This window comes from Tachyglossus aculeatus, chromosome 5 (genome assembly GCF_015852505.1).
Source record: "Tachyglossus aculeatus isolate mTacAcu1 chromosome 5, mTacAcu1.pri, whole genome shotgun sequence".
NCBI classification, from domain to species: Eukaryota; Metazoa; Chordata; class Mammalia; order Monotremata; family Tachyglossidae; genus Tachyglossus; species Tachyglossus aculeatus.
The window spans coordinates 14,015,100-14,028,066 of record NC_052070.1 but is presented as its reverse complement, the minus strand read 5'-3'; the positions used below and the strand labels follow the sequence as shown (position 1 = coordinate 14,028,066).

Sequence of the window (12,967 nt, the reverse complement as noted above, 5' to 3'; positions counted from 1 at the left end):
CATGAAAGACCTGGGTTCTAAACCCAGCTCTGCAACTTGTCTGCCGTCTGACCTAGGGCAAGTCGCTTTGCTTCTCTGTGCCTCGGTTACCTCATCTGTCAAATGGGAATTAAGACTGTGAGCCCCATGTGGGACAGGGATGAGGCCCAACCCAATTTGCTTGTATTGACCCCAGCACTTAGTACAGTAACTGGCACCTCTAAAGCGTTTAGCAAATACTGTCATCGTTATCCTTATTATTCCTCTCTCAAGCACATTAGTACAGTGCTCGGGACACAGTAAGCACTCAGTAAATGTGATTGATTGATTGATGGTACACAGAGAAGCAGCATGGTGCATTTAATAGAGCACGGGACCGGGAGTCAGAAGGTCATGGGTTCTAATCCCGGCTCTGCCATGTATCTACTGTGTGAACTTGGGCAAGTCATTTTAATTCTCTGTGCCTCAGTTTCCTCATCTGTAAAATGGAAAATATGAGCCCCCTGTGGGCCAGGGACTGTGTCCAACCCAATTTCCTTATATCTACCCCAGTGATTACTACAGTGCCTGTCACATAGTAAGCACTTAACAAATACCATATTTATTTATTTATTAGGAGGATATGATTCCCCTTTCCCTGCCCTCTCTCCCTCCTTACGAACCCTCCTCCTGCCCTTTCCCCTTTCCTTCTCTAATCCTTTTAGCCTTTACCCCTGCCTCCCGGTCTTCTTTCCTTTTCCCTAACCCTTTTCCCTTCCCCTTCCCATTCTCTTCCCCTTCTTTTTCCCCTTCCCCTATTCCTCTTTCTCTCCTCTAAACCTTTGTCTTTCCTCCTGTCCTCCCACTAGCCCTCTGACACTCTGTCTTCTCCTAGGTCTCAGGTGATCTTCATCATTTCTCCAGACTCAGATGACTGAAAGTTCAGGGAGAGGGATGAAGTAAAAAACCTGCAGGTCTGGAAAAGACAATAGAAAATAGATACAGAGAATCTAAACTGTAGTGTGGTGGATTTATCTAAGCGATCCCATCTTGTCCGATGCTATGGCAAGAGGAAGAAGAGATGAAGCCATGTTATTGCTTTTAAAACTTTCTACAGACTTGTGTTTGGGGAATGAAAAAATACTTGTTTGTAGTGGATTTACTTCCTCTCATGGAATACTAAGATGGGTTGGTGGAAGCCAGTGAGGAAATCCTGTTGGCTAACCCCTTGTTCTTTTTTTTTTCTGAAGGTATTTGTTAAGCACTGATTATGTGTCAACATTGTACTAAGCAGTCAATCAATTAATTGTATTTATTGAGCGCTTACTGTGTGCAGAGCACTGTACTAAGCACTTGGGAAGTACACGTTGGCAACACATAGAGACAGTCCCTACCCAACAGTGGGCTCACAGTCTAGAAGGGGGAGACAGAAAACAAAACAAAACATATTAACAAGATAAAATAAATAGAATGAATATCTACAAATAAAATAAATAAATAGAGTAATAAATCCATACAAACATATATACATATATACAGGTGCCGTGGGGAGGGGAAGGAGGTAAGGCGGAGGGGATGGGGTGCTGTGGGGAGGGTTGCTGTTGCGACCAATTGTCAATCATTCCTTCATTCATTCAATCGTATTTATTGAATGCTTACTGTGTGCAGAGCACTGCATTAAGTGCTTGGGAAGTACAAGTTGGCAACATATAGAGACGGTACCTACCCAACAGTGGGCTCACAGTCTAGAAGGGGGAGACAGAGAACCGATCGATCAACAGTGTTTAGTGAGCGTTTACTATGTTCAGAGTGCTTTACTAAGCACTTGGGAGAGTATAATAGAACAGAATTAGCAGATGTTTTCTCTGCCTGAAAGATTTTTACAGTCTAGAGGGGGAGACAGACATCACTATGAATAAATAATTGATAATATATACTCTAAAGATATGTACATAAGTGCTGTAGGGTAATTTTCCCAAGATTGTCCCAAAATCACACAGTATATCTTTAAGGTTTCGGTCAGGGGGCGGAGGTGCCCCAGATTTCACTTAGGGAATTCATTTTAATGAAAAAAATCCAGCCCCCCGCCCCCACCCCACCCTACAAATTTTACAGGCTCCATTCTCTTCCCTAAAGACTGACAAGGAAAAACCTTTCAGACGGGCCCCGGAAAGCAGTGAAACCCACAAGTAACACCTCAAGCTCCCCATTTCACAAGTCACCTAGCCTTAGTTGAACAAGTGGGGCCAGAATTACAAGCAAAACACCTGAGCGCTAGCCCATTGTTGGGTAGGGGCCGTCTCTATGTGTTGCCAACTTGTACTTCCCAAGCGCCTAGTACAGTGCTCTGCACAAAGCAAGTGCTCAATAAATACGACTGACTGAATGAATGAATGAGTTTGTTTTTTTTTTTTTCCCAATGGTATTTGTTAAGCACTTTCTATGTGCCAGGCACTGTACTAAGCATTTGGGTAGATACAAGCAAATCGGGATGGACACAGTCCCTGCCCCACATGGAACTCCCAGTTTTAATCCCCATTTTACAGATGAGGGAACTGAAAATAATAATAATGATGGCATTTATTAAGCGCTTACTATGTGCAGAGCACTGTTCTAAGCACTGGGGGGGATACAAGGTGATCAAGTTGCCCCACGTGGGGCTCACAGTCTTAATCCCCATTTTACAGATGAGGTAACTGAGGCTCAGAGAAGTTAAGTGACTTGCCCAAGGTCACACAGCAGACATGTGGCGGAGCGGGATTCGAACCCATGACCTCTGACTCCAAAGCCCGTGCTCTTTCCACTGAGCCACGCTGCTTCTCTGAAGTGAAGTGAAGTGACTTGATCAAGGTAACACACTGCAAGCAGGTGGTAGAGCTGGGATAAGAATGCAGGTCCTTCTGACTCCTGGGAAAAGAATTCAGAGAGAATTCAGAGAATCCAGGATAAGAATTTGGATAAGAATTAGAGAAGCAGCTTGGCTCAGTGGAACGAGCTCGGGCTTTGGAGTCAGAGGTCATGGGTTAGATGCCTGGTAATCAGATTGGACACAGTCCATGTTATTATTATGATTATTATTGTATTCATTAAGTACTTATTATGTGCCAAGCACTGTTCCAAGTGCTGGGGTAGTTACAAGGTAATCAGATTGTCCCACGTGGGGCTCACAGTCCAGAAGAGGTAACTGAGGCACGGAGAAGTGAAGTGACTTGCCCAAGGTCACCCAGCAGACAAGTGGCAGCTCCAGGACTAGAACCCATGACCTCTGATACCCAAGCCCGTGCTCTTGCAACTAGACCATGCCATGTCCACCATGGGGTTCACAGTCTTAATCCCCATTTAACAGATGAGGGAACTGAGGGACAGAGATGTTAAATGATGTGTTCATGATTACATAGCTGACATGTGGCTGAGTCAGAATTAGAACCCAGGTCTTTCTGACTTCTAGGCCTGTGGTTTTTCCAGTAGGCCTTCCCATAGAGAAGAGGCCCAGCTACCCAGGTGCATCCTCAGTAAAGCAAGACTAGGCATCAATGGTGAGGAAGGAAGCTCACAACACCTTCAAGGGGGAGGAAACTGTCATGAATCCTCTCAATTCACCTGCTAGACCATATTCAACCTTGACACCAAATGATTGAGACTGTTTTTCAAGGTGATTTATTTAGGCCTGATGCTGCCACCCAGATGAAGAATTAATATTTGTGCCATATTAACAGAATGGATTATGGTTGTGGAATGAATCCAAAGGGGATAGATTTTTCATGCTGAAAAGAATGGAAACGGAATTCGAAGTCACAGTTGTCTGAGGCTCTAGGAGAGATTATGTGACTCCCCAGTTTTTATAAGGATGATACTAATAATGTTTGGGGTTTGTATTCATCACTCTCTAGGTGTCAAACATTGTGCCAAGCATTAGGGTAAGTAGCCCATAATCAGGCTCACAGTCAATGTAAGAGGGAGATATATGTATATGCGTTTGTACATATTTATTACTCTATTTATTTATTTATTTTACTTATGCATATCTATTCTATTTATTTTATTTTGTTAGTATGTTTGGTTTTGTTCTCTGTCTCCCCCTTTTAGACTGTGAGCCCACTGTTGGATAGGGACTGTCTCTATATGTTGCCAACTTGTACTTCTCAAGCACTTAGTACAGTGCACTGCACACAGTAAGCGCTCAATAAATACGATTGATTGATTGATTGATTGATATAGAATTCTCATTTACAGAAGAGGAAACTGCAGCATTGGTAATTGTGGTATTTGTTAAGTACTACTATGTGCCAGACACTGTACTAAGTGCTTGGGTGGATACAAGCAAATAAAATTGGACACAGTTTCTGTCCCTATGGGAATCACAGTCTCAATCCCCATTTTACAGATTTGATAACAGACACAGAGAAGTAAAGTGACTTAACCACGGTCATGCGTGGTCACAAATTGTAGAAACCATGACCTTCTGACTCACAGATCTGTGCTCTATTCATTTCACCATGCTGACTTCATTCAGCAGCATGGCTCAGTGGAAAAGAAGCAGCGTGGCTCAGTAGAAAAGAGCCCGGGCTTTGGAGTCAGAGGTCATGGGTTTGAATCCAGGCTCTGCCACATGTCTGCTGTGTGACCTTGGGCAAGTCACTTAGCTTCTCTGAGCCTCAGTTACCTCATCTGTAAAATGGGGATTAAGACTGTGAGCCCCATGTGGGACAACTTGATCACCTTGTATCCACCCCCAGCGCTTAGAACAGTGCTCTGCACATAGTAAGTGCTTAAGAAATGCCATTATTATTATTATTATTATTATTCATTCAATCATATTTATTGAGCACTTATTGTGTGCAGAACACTGTACTCCGTGCGTGGAATGTACAATGTAGCAATAAAGCGAGGCAATCCCTGCCCACAATGGGCTCAAAGTCTAGGGCTGGGGGAGACAGACATCAACACAAATAAACAGGCATCAATATAAATAAATAGAATTATAGATATAATACATATATACATAAACGCTGTGGGGTGAGGATGGGGAGAAGAGCAAAGGGAGCGAGTCATGACTTGCCCAAGTTCGCACAGCAGGGATTACAACCCAGGGCCCTGACTTCATTCATTCATTTGTATTTATTGAGCGCTTACTGTGTGCAGAGCACTGTACTAAGCGCTTGGGAAGTACAAGTTGGCAACATATAGTGACGGTCCCTACCCAACAGTGGGCTCATAGTCTAGAAGGTGGAGAAAGAGAACAAAACAAAACATATTAACAAAATAAAATAAATAGAATAAATAAGTACAAATAAAATAAACAAATAAATAGAGTAATAAACACGTACAAACATATATACATATATACAGGTGCTGTGTGGAGGGGAAGGAGGTAAGGCGGGGGGGATGGGGTAAATATGTGTTTCATAAAATTTTTCTTTGGAGAATTTGTCTCATGTTTTCAGTACACGTGTAGAACTGTAGACTCAGAAGGGGCATATATTTCAAATGTTAGCACTTTTTTTCCCCTTTAAAAATTAATTTGTATTCCCAATCATTTCAAGAAAGATCAGCTTTTCCATTTGACATTTGTCCAAACTACAGACTAGGTGACTATCTCTGATTCTTAACTGCATTTAAGTTGTACTGAAACCCATGTACATGGATAGTTGTTTTTTAGGCATTTATTTTAAAATTTTGCTTTTAAACTTGGTGCGTATTATAATTGCAACTGATTATGCCCATAGTTTTAGCTTTTGACTTTTATCACTCCCCGGAACGTACCATGTTTAATACGTGCCTGTCTATTAGACCCAGGCAACTATCTGAGCCCCCTTTTCCCTCTCCTCCTCCCCATCCCCCCACCCGCCTTACCTCCTTCCCCTCCCCACAGCACTTGTATATATTTGTACAGATTTATTGCTCTATTTATTTTACTTGTACACATTTACTATTCTATTTATTTTGTTAATGCCGTGCAAATAGCTATAATTCTATTTGTTCTGATGATTTTGACACCTGTCTACATGTTTTGTTTTGTTGTCTGTCTCCCCCTTCTAGACTGAGAGCCCATTGTTGGGTACGGACCGTCTCTATATGTTGCCAACTTGTCCTTCCCAAGTGCTTAGTACAGTGCTCTGCACACAGTAAGCGCTCAATAAATATTGAATGAATGAATGAATGAGGGGACTAGGCTATGCTACTATTCAAACTAAAATACCAAGCCTAAGCATATCCCTTTGAATAAAAAAAAGTGAGGCTATACACCTGATTAAATATTTTCTTAACTACTACTACTACTACTAGCACTGGCATGATTCCAGCTAGGGTATGCCCATACCCAAACCTGTATGGCGATGTGTTGGGAGTCAGATTTCAGCAGAGAGCCAAGCATCATTAGTCTATGCACATAACTTCCAAATCCCCTCACTTTATCACTGGTTCGCTTCCTTTGCAAGACCCGAATTCCATAAAAAGCTAACTCATTTTGGGCAGAGAGAGAAAAGAAACCCATGAATAAAACGGGTTTATAACCATGCTCTTTCCAGAGTTAACAGTTTTTCTTTGGGTTATGGAAAGAGCTAGCTCTCCTTCATATGCTGAGAATTGTTAACACCTTTAAATTCTATATTGAGTGTAATAGTTTGCTGTAGAGAATTCACAAGAGTTATAGGGACCTTTTAAAAGAAAAGGTTTCTCAATTTTACACCTCTAATCCCATCCATTCATAAGGAAAGGTGAAACTTTCTGCTTTATAAACGAATCAAATATTTCATATATCAGAGATCAAAATTCAGTTTTGCTACTGGAGTGAAATATTGAAGCAGGGGAAATGAGAGATAGAGAGAGAGATAATGTGCCAGGATACATAGAGGATAATGTCGACGAGTGATAATGCTACTCCCCTCAAATTTATGTCCCTTCAGTGTGGGGCTCTTGTTTACATTTCTCCTGCAAAATTTCTCAGGTCCTTACTTCCCAAGCGCTTAGTACAGTGCTCTGCACACAGTAAGTGCTCAATAAATACGATTGATGAAGATGATGATGATACATTTCACCAGAGTTTGCCATCAGGAAATGATGATGATGATGATGGTAGGATGAAGGCAGGAGCATGTGAGCAAACTCTAAAGGAGGAACATGGTGCCTCTATTAGATGCTATAGAGACTCTGCCCTTCTAGAGAGAATTTCTCCCATATTTTAGATCTGGTTACATTTGTTGCAACTGAATTTGCCTATTTGTGAGATAAGATACATGGGTGGATAGATAGGATTCACAGACGGGTGGATGGGTTGATGGAAGGATAAATAGGTGGATAGATAGATAGGTCTGCCTTAGATCTAAAATTAGTTGGTGCAACTGAAGTTGTCAGTTTGTGAGAAGAGGTGTATATGAATGTAGAGATATGCACATCTCTCTCCCTCTCTTTTCATATCTATTTTTTGTGGTAGTTTTTAACCCCTTGCTATGTGCCAGGCACTATACTAAGTGCTGAGATAAGTACAAATCAGTCAGGTTGGACACAGTCTGTGTCCCACGTGGAGCCCACAGCCTTGATCTCCATTTTGCACGTGAGGTAACTGAGGCACAGAGAAGTTAAGTGACTTGCCCAAAGTCACATATCAGGCAAGTGGTGGAGATGGGATTCTCTGTACATAATCTACAGGTATAGAATAATGTATGTGTCCTATATTCAAAGTCAACAACTCTGACAGTGATGTTCCATGCAAAGGCCAATGAGGGATTCATAGTCCTAACCACACCAAGCACCCTCCTCCTTGAAGCAGCGTGGCTCAGTGGAAAGAGCCCGGGCTTGGGAGTCAGAGGTCAAGAGTTCGAATTCCGCTCCGCCGCTTGGCAGCTATGTAACCTTGGACAAGCCACTTAACTTCTCTGTGCCTCAGTTCCCTCATCTGTAAAATGGGGATTAAGACTGTGAGCCCCACGTGGGACAACCTGATCACCTTGTATCTGCCCCAGCGCATAGAACAGTGCTTCGCACATAGTAAGTGCTTAGCAAATACCATTATTATTGTTATTACTCTAAGATCCTTGTGGGCAAGGATCACGTCTACCAACTCTGTTGTATTTTCCCAAGCTCTTAATGGAGTGTTCCGCACACAGTAAGCCCACAAATACCATTGACCGACTGATCGATTTAAGCAATTCTGCTCCCTAGATTTGGTCGTTTCAATTCCTAGGACATCCTAGTGATGCATTGACTTTTATTCATAGGAGCAGAACATTGCCGGCTCATATGCAGCTTGGGGTTAAATCTCCGGGACTGTATCTGTTGCATTTGTATCTGGCCATCCTGATTGTGCCCAGGGGTACAAGTGAAGTTCACCCTGTTTCCATAGCAACATTTCTGTAGTCAGTTTGTATTCCTGTCTTCCATTAGGTGGGGATTAGGGTGGCCATCCATTTGCCTTTAACTGGACAATCTGTTTATCACCAGGTCCTATCTGATGCCCTGGGTGAGGCTGGGGGAGACAACAAAAGGGTGTCTACTTGAGTGCCTATAGTGAACACGCTAGTTGGGAGCCCTATGTGATATGGAAGCAGTGTAGCCTAATGGAAAGAACTCAGGCTTGGGAGTCAGATGACCGGCTCTGCCAATTGCCTGCAGTTTGATCTTTGGCAAGTCACTCATCTTCTCTGTGCCTCAGTTTCCTCACCTATAAAATGAGGATTAAATACCTGTTCTCCCTCCTACTTAAACTGGGAGCCCCCTGAGGGACAGGGATTATGTCCAACCTGATTATCTTGTATCTATCCCAGCACTTGGATCAATGCTTGACACAAAGTAAATTCCAAACAATATCATCATTATCATTATTATTGTGACAATTATTCAGGATTTCTCGTAAATTTAATGAAACTGCCCGCACTTCTTTCATCCTGTTTATGAGTAAAGATATTTAATAGAACCAGTCTCAGGAAAGATTAACGATAATGATAATAATTGTATTTGTTAAGCACTTATGCGCTACACACTGTACTTAACACCGGGATAGATACCTGGTAATGAGCTCCCTGCCACACAGAGCTCACAATCTAAGCAGGAGGGAGAACAGGTATTGGATCTTCATTTTACTGATTAGGCAACTGATGCGTGTAGAAACTAAGTGCCTTGCCCAAGATCACACAGCAGGCAAGTGACTGAGCCAAGATTAGTCAGGCAGTCAATCGTATTCATTGAGCCCTTACTATTTGCAGAGCACTGTATTAAGCACCTGTGAGAGTGCAATATAACAATAAATGGACACATTCCCTGCCCAAAACAAGCTTATGGTTTAGAATTCCGTCCCTCTAATCCCAGACCTCTTCCCTTGAACTACGTTGCTTTCCTGGATTAAAGCAAAATCATTATTATTATTATTATTAGAGAAGCAGCATGGCTCAGTGGAAAGAGCACGAGCTTTGGAGTCAGAGGTCATGGGTTCAAATCCCGGCTCCGCCAATTGTCAGCTGTGTGACTTTGGGCAAGTCACTTCACTTCTCTTTGCCTCAGTGACCTCATCTGCAAAATGGGGATGAAGACTGTGAGCCCCACGGGGGACAACCTGATCACCTTGTAACCTTCCCAGTGCTTAGAACAGTGCTTTGCATATAATAAGCACTTAATAAATGCCATTATTATTATTATTATTATTATTATTATTATTATTATTATTATTCATAAAGCAAGGGTCTTAGACAGGGACCCACCTAATGTGGCTGAGAAGTCCCCAGGCTCAGACGGAGTAAGTAGGTGTGGAGAGCTCCTACATTTGCAGGAGAGAAGCAAGGCAGTGGCTTATCTCCTCACCTATTCCCTCCTCCCTAGGTCTTTTCCCGGAAACTTTGGAGGTGAGGGAAAGTTTGGGCTGTGGGGTCTATAAGGCCCTGACTCTGGTAACCACTGAGCATGCAGAAGCAGCGTGGCTTAGTCGAAAGAGCCTGGGTTTAGGAGCCAGAGGTATTGGGTTCAAATCCCAGCTCCACCACTTGTCAGCTGTGTGACTTTGGGCAAGTCACCTAACTTCTCAGTGCCTCAGTTACCTCATCTGTAAAATGGGGATTAAGAATGTGAGCCCCACGTGGTACAACCCGATTACCCTCTATCTACCCCAACACTTAGAACAGTGCTAGGGACATAGTAAGCGCTTAAAAAATACCAACATTATTATTATTATTATTATTATTATTATTATTATTATTATTATTATTATTATTATGTCCATGGCTGCAACTATTATCTATTGCCAATGATGGCAACAACTGGCAAGAGGAACAAACCCAACACTGCTTCACCCAATGGAGAAGCAGCATGGCTTAGTGTCAAGAGAAGCAGCGTGGCTCAGTGGAAAGAGCCCGGGCTTTGGAGTCAGAGGTCATGGGTTCAAATCCCGGCTCCACCACTTGTCAGCTGTGTGACTTTGGGCAAGTCACCTAACTTCTCGGTGCCTCAGTTACCTCATCTGTAAAATGGGGATTAAGAATGTGAGCCCCACATGGGACAACCCGATTACCCTCTATCTACCCCAGCACTTATTGCTAGGCATATAGTAAGTGCTTAAAAAATACCAACATCATTATTATTATTATTATTATTATTATTATTATGTCCATGGCTGCAACTATTATCCATTGCCAATGATGGCAACAACTGGCAGGAGGCACAAACCCAACACTGCTTCACCCAGTGGAGAAGCAGCATGGCTTAGTGTCAAGAGAAGCAGCGTGGCTCAGTGGAAAGAGCCCGGGGTTTGGAGTCAGAGGTATGGGTTCAAATCCCAGCTCCGCCACTTGTCAGCTGTGTGACTTTGGGCAAGTCACCTAACTTCTCGGTGCCTCAGTTACCTCATCTGTAAAATGGGGATTAAGACTGTGAGCCCCCTGTGGGGCAACTTGATCACCTTGTAACCTCCCCAGCTCTTAGAACAGTGCTTTGCACATAGTAAGCACTTAATAAATGCCATTAAAAAAAAAAGATCCCGGGCTTGGGAGTCAGAAGACATGGGTTTGAATCCTAGCTCCGCCACTTATCAGCTGTGTAACTCTGGGCAAGTCACTACACTTCTCTGTGCCTCAGTTCCCTCATCTGGAAAATGGGAATTAAGTCTGTGAGCCCCCCATGGGACAATCTGATTACCTTGTATCTACCCCAGTGCTTAGAAAAGTGCTTGGCACATAGTAAGCACTTAACAAATACTATTTAAAAAACACTCTCTCAATCAATCAATTGTCTCTATTATTAATAATAGCAATAATAATAATGGTATTTGTTAAATGCTTACTATGTGCCAGATACTGCACTAAGTGCTAGGGTGGATACAGAAAACTGGGTTGGACACAGTCTTGGTGCCAAAAGGGGCTCACAGTCTCAATCCCCACTTTACTGAAAGAGGAAACTGAGGCACAGAGAAGTGAAGTGACTTACCCAAGGTCGATCAGCAAAGTGGCAGAGCCAGGATTAGGACCCAGGCCTGTGCTCTACCCACTATATAATGCTTTATTGACCATTTGCTATGTTCTGAGCACTTTGCCGTCCACTCGGGAGATATAAAAGAATTGATAGACATGATCCCTGCCTTCACACCCGGTGTGAAAGTTGGAGTCCAGTAATTTCACAAATGGTCTCTGTCCACATGCACACATGTACTCAATACACACAACACACACACACACACACACACACACACACTCACACTCACACACAACACCCCTGGACCAAAGTCCAGCCTCTGTGGGTCAACTGCCCTGAGACAGTAAACATGTCCATATGTGGGTGGAAGAGTTTGCCCCCAAGGCAGGGGAGTAACTCTGGGGTGAGGGCATCATCAAGGAGAAATCCACGAGATGATTCTACCACAGTTACACACTGCCCGATGTAATAATAATTATGGTATTTCCCGAGCCCTTATTATGTGGCAGGAACTGTACTGAGTGCTACAGTAGATACAAGTAAATTGGGGTAGACATATTCCTTGTCCTGCATGGAGATCAAAATCTTAATCCTCATTTTACAGATGAGGTAACTGAGGCACGGATAAGTTAAGCTGAGAAGCAGCGTGGTTCAGTGGAAGGAGCATGGGCTTTGGAGTCCGAGGTCATGGGTTCAAATCCCGGCTCCACCGATAGTCAGCTGTGTGACTTTGGGCAAGTCACTTAACTTCTCTGTGCTTCAGTTACCTCATCTGTAAAATGAGGATGAAGACTGTGAGCTGCCCCCATGGGACAACCTCATCACCTTGCATTGCTAACACTTAGAACAGTGCTTTACACATAGTAAGTGCTTAATAAATGCCATTATTATTATTATTATTATTATTAGTAGTAGTAGTAGTAGTAGTAAGTGAATTGTCCAAGGTCACACAGCAGACAAGTGGTAGAGCCGGGATTAGAACCCGTGACCTTCTGATTCCCAGGCCCATTTTCTATCCATTACGATATGGCTCCCTTAAAGTTGCTCCTGCCCCTTTGCCCACTGCTGAATTTTATAGGTTTAGAGCCCTTGTGTTCAAGAGGAAGCCATTCTCGTTGTGATTAATGTGGGACTATGGAGTCTCAATTGTTTGCCAGTTTCCCATATTAACCTTTGGGGAATGAGAAATTCCTAGCGTGTTTGAAGCTGTCATTTCCTATCCTGCAGTCACATGTTCAGCCAGTGGCTCCCTTCATCTCTTAAAATAAACAAGCAAAAGGGGAGCTAAAACATAGCTCATTTACAGAAAAAAATATAGCGGGTAACTGGTCTTCCTCTCTATGGCACCTAATGTTCAGTCTCTGTTGACCTGCCCCTTAGTAAACAGAAAAGCCATTTTGCTTTGTGTCTCTGTCCAGCCAAGAGGGGCAGGAATTCACATTAAAGACTCCTGCTTCAGTTTTAACTGGCTTTGATATGCTTTGACATTTGGATCATCTAGAAGATCAAAACGGTCCTATACAACTACAATTTTCGAGAGGAAAAAAATGGTCAGGCAGGTCATTTGGATTCTGATTTAAGCAGATGAGGGTCAGACTCAGGTTCATGTAAACTGTTT

General features: G+C 42.9%; 1 protein-coding gene across 2 annotated transcripts in view; it reads left to right on the top strand.

The window, feature by feature from the left end:
- Positions 1–12,967, top strand: part of DLGAP1 (DLG associated protein 1) — a 1,082,148-nt gene that overhangs the window by 139,519 nt on the left and 929,662 nt on the right. The gene's annotated exons all lie outside the window — the stretch shown is intronic.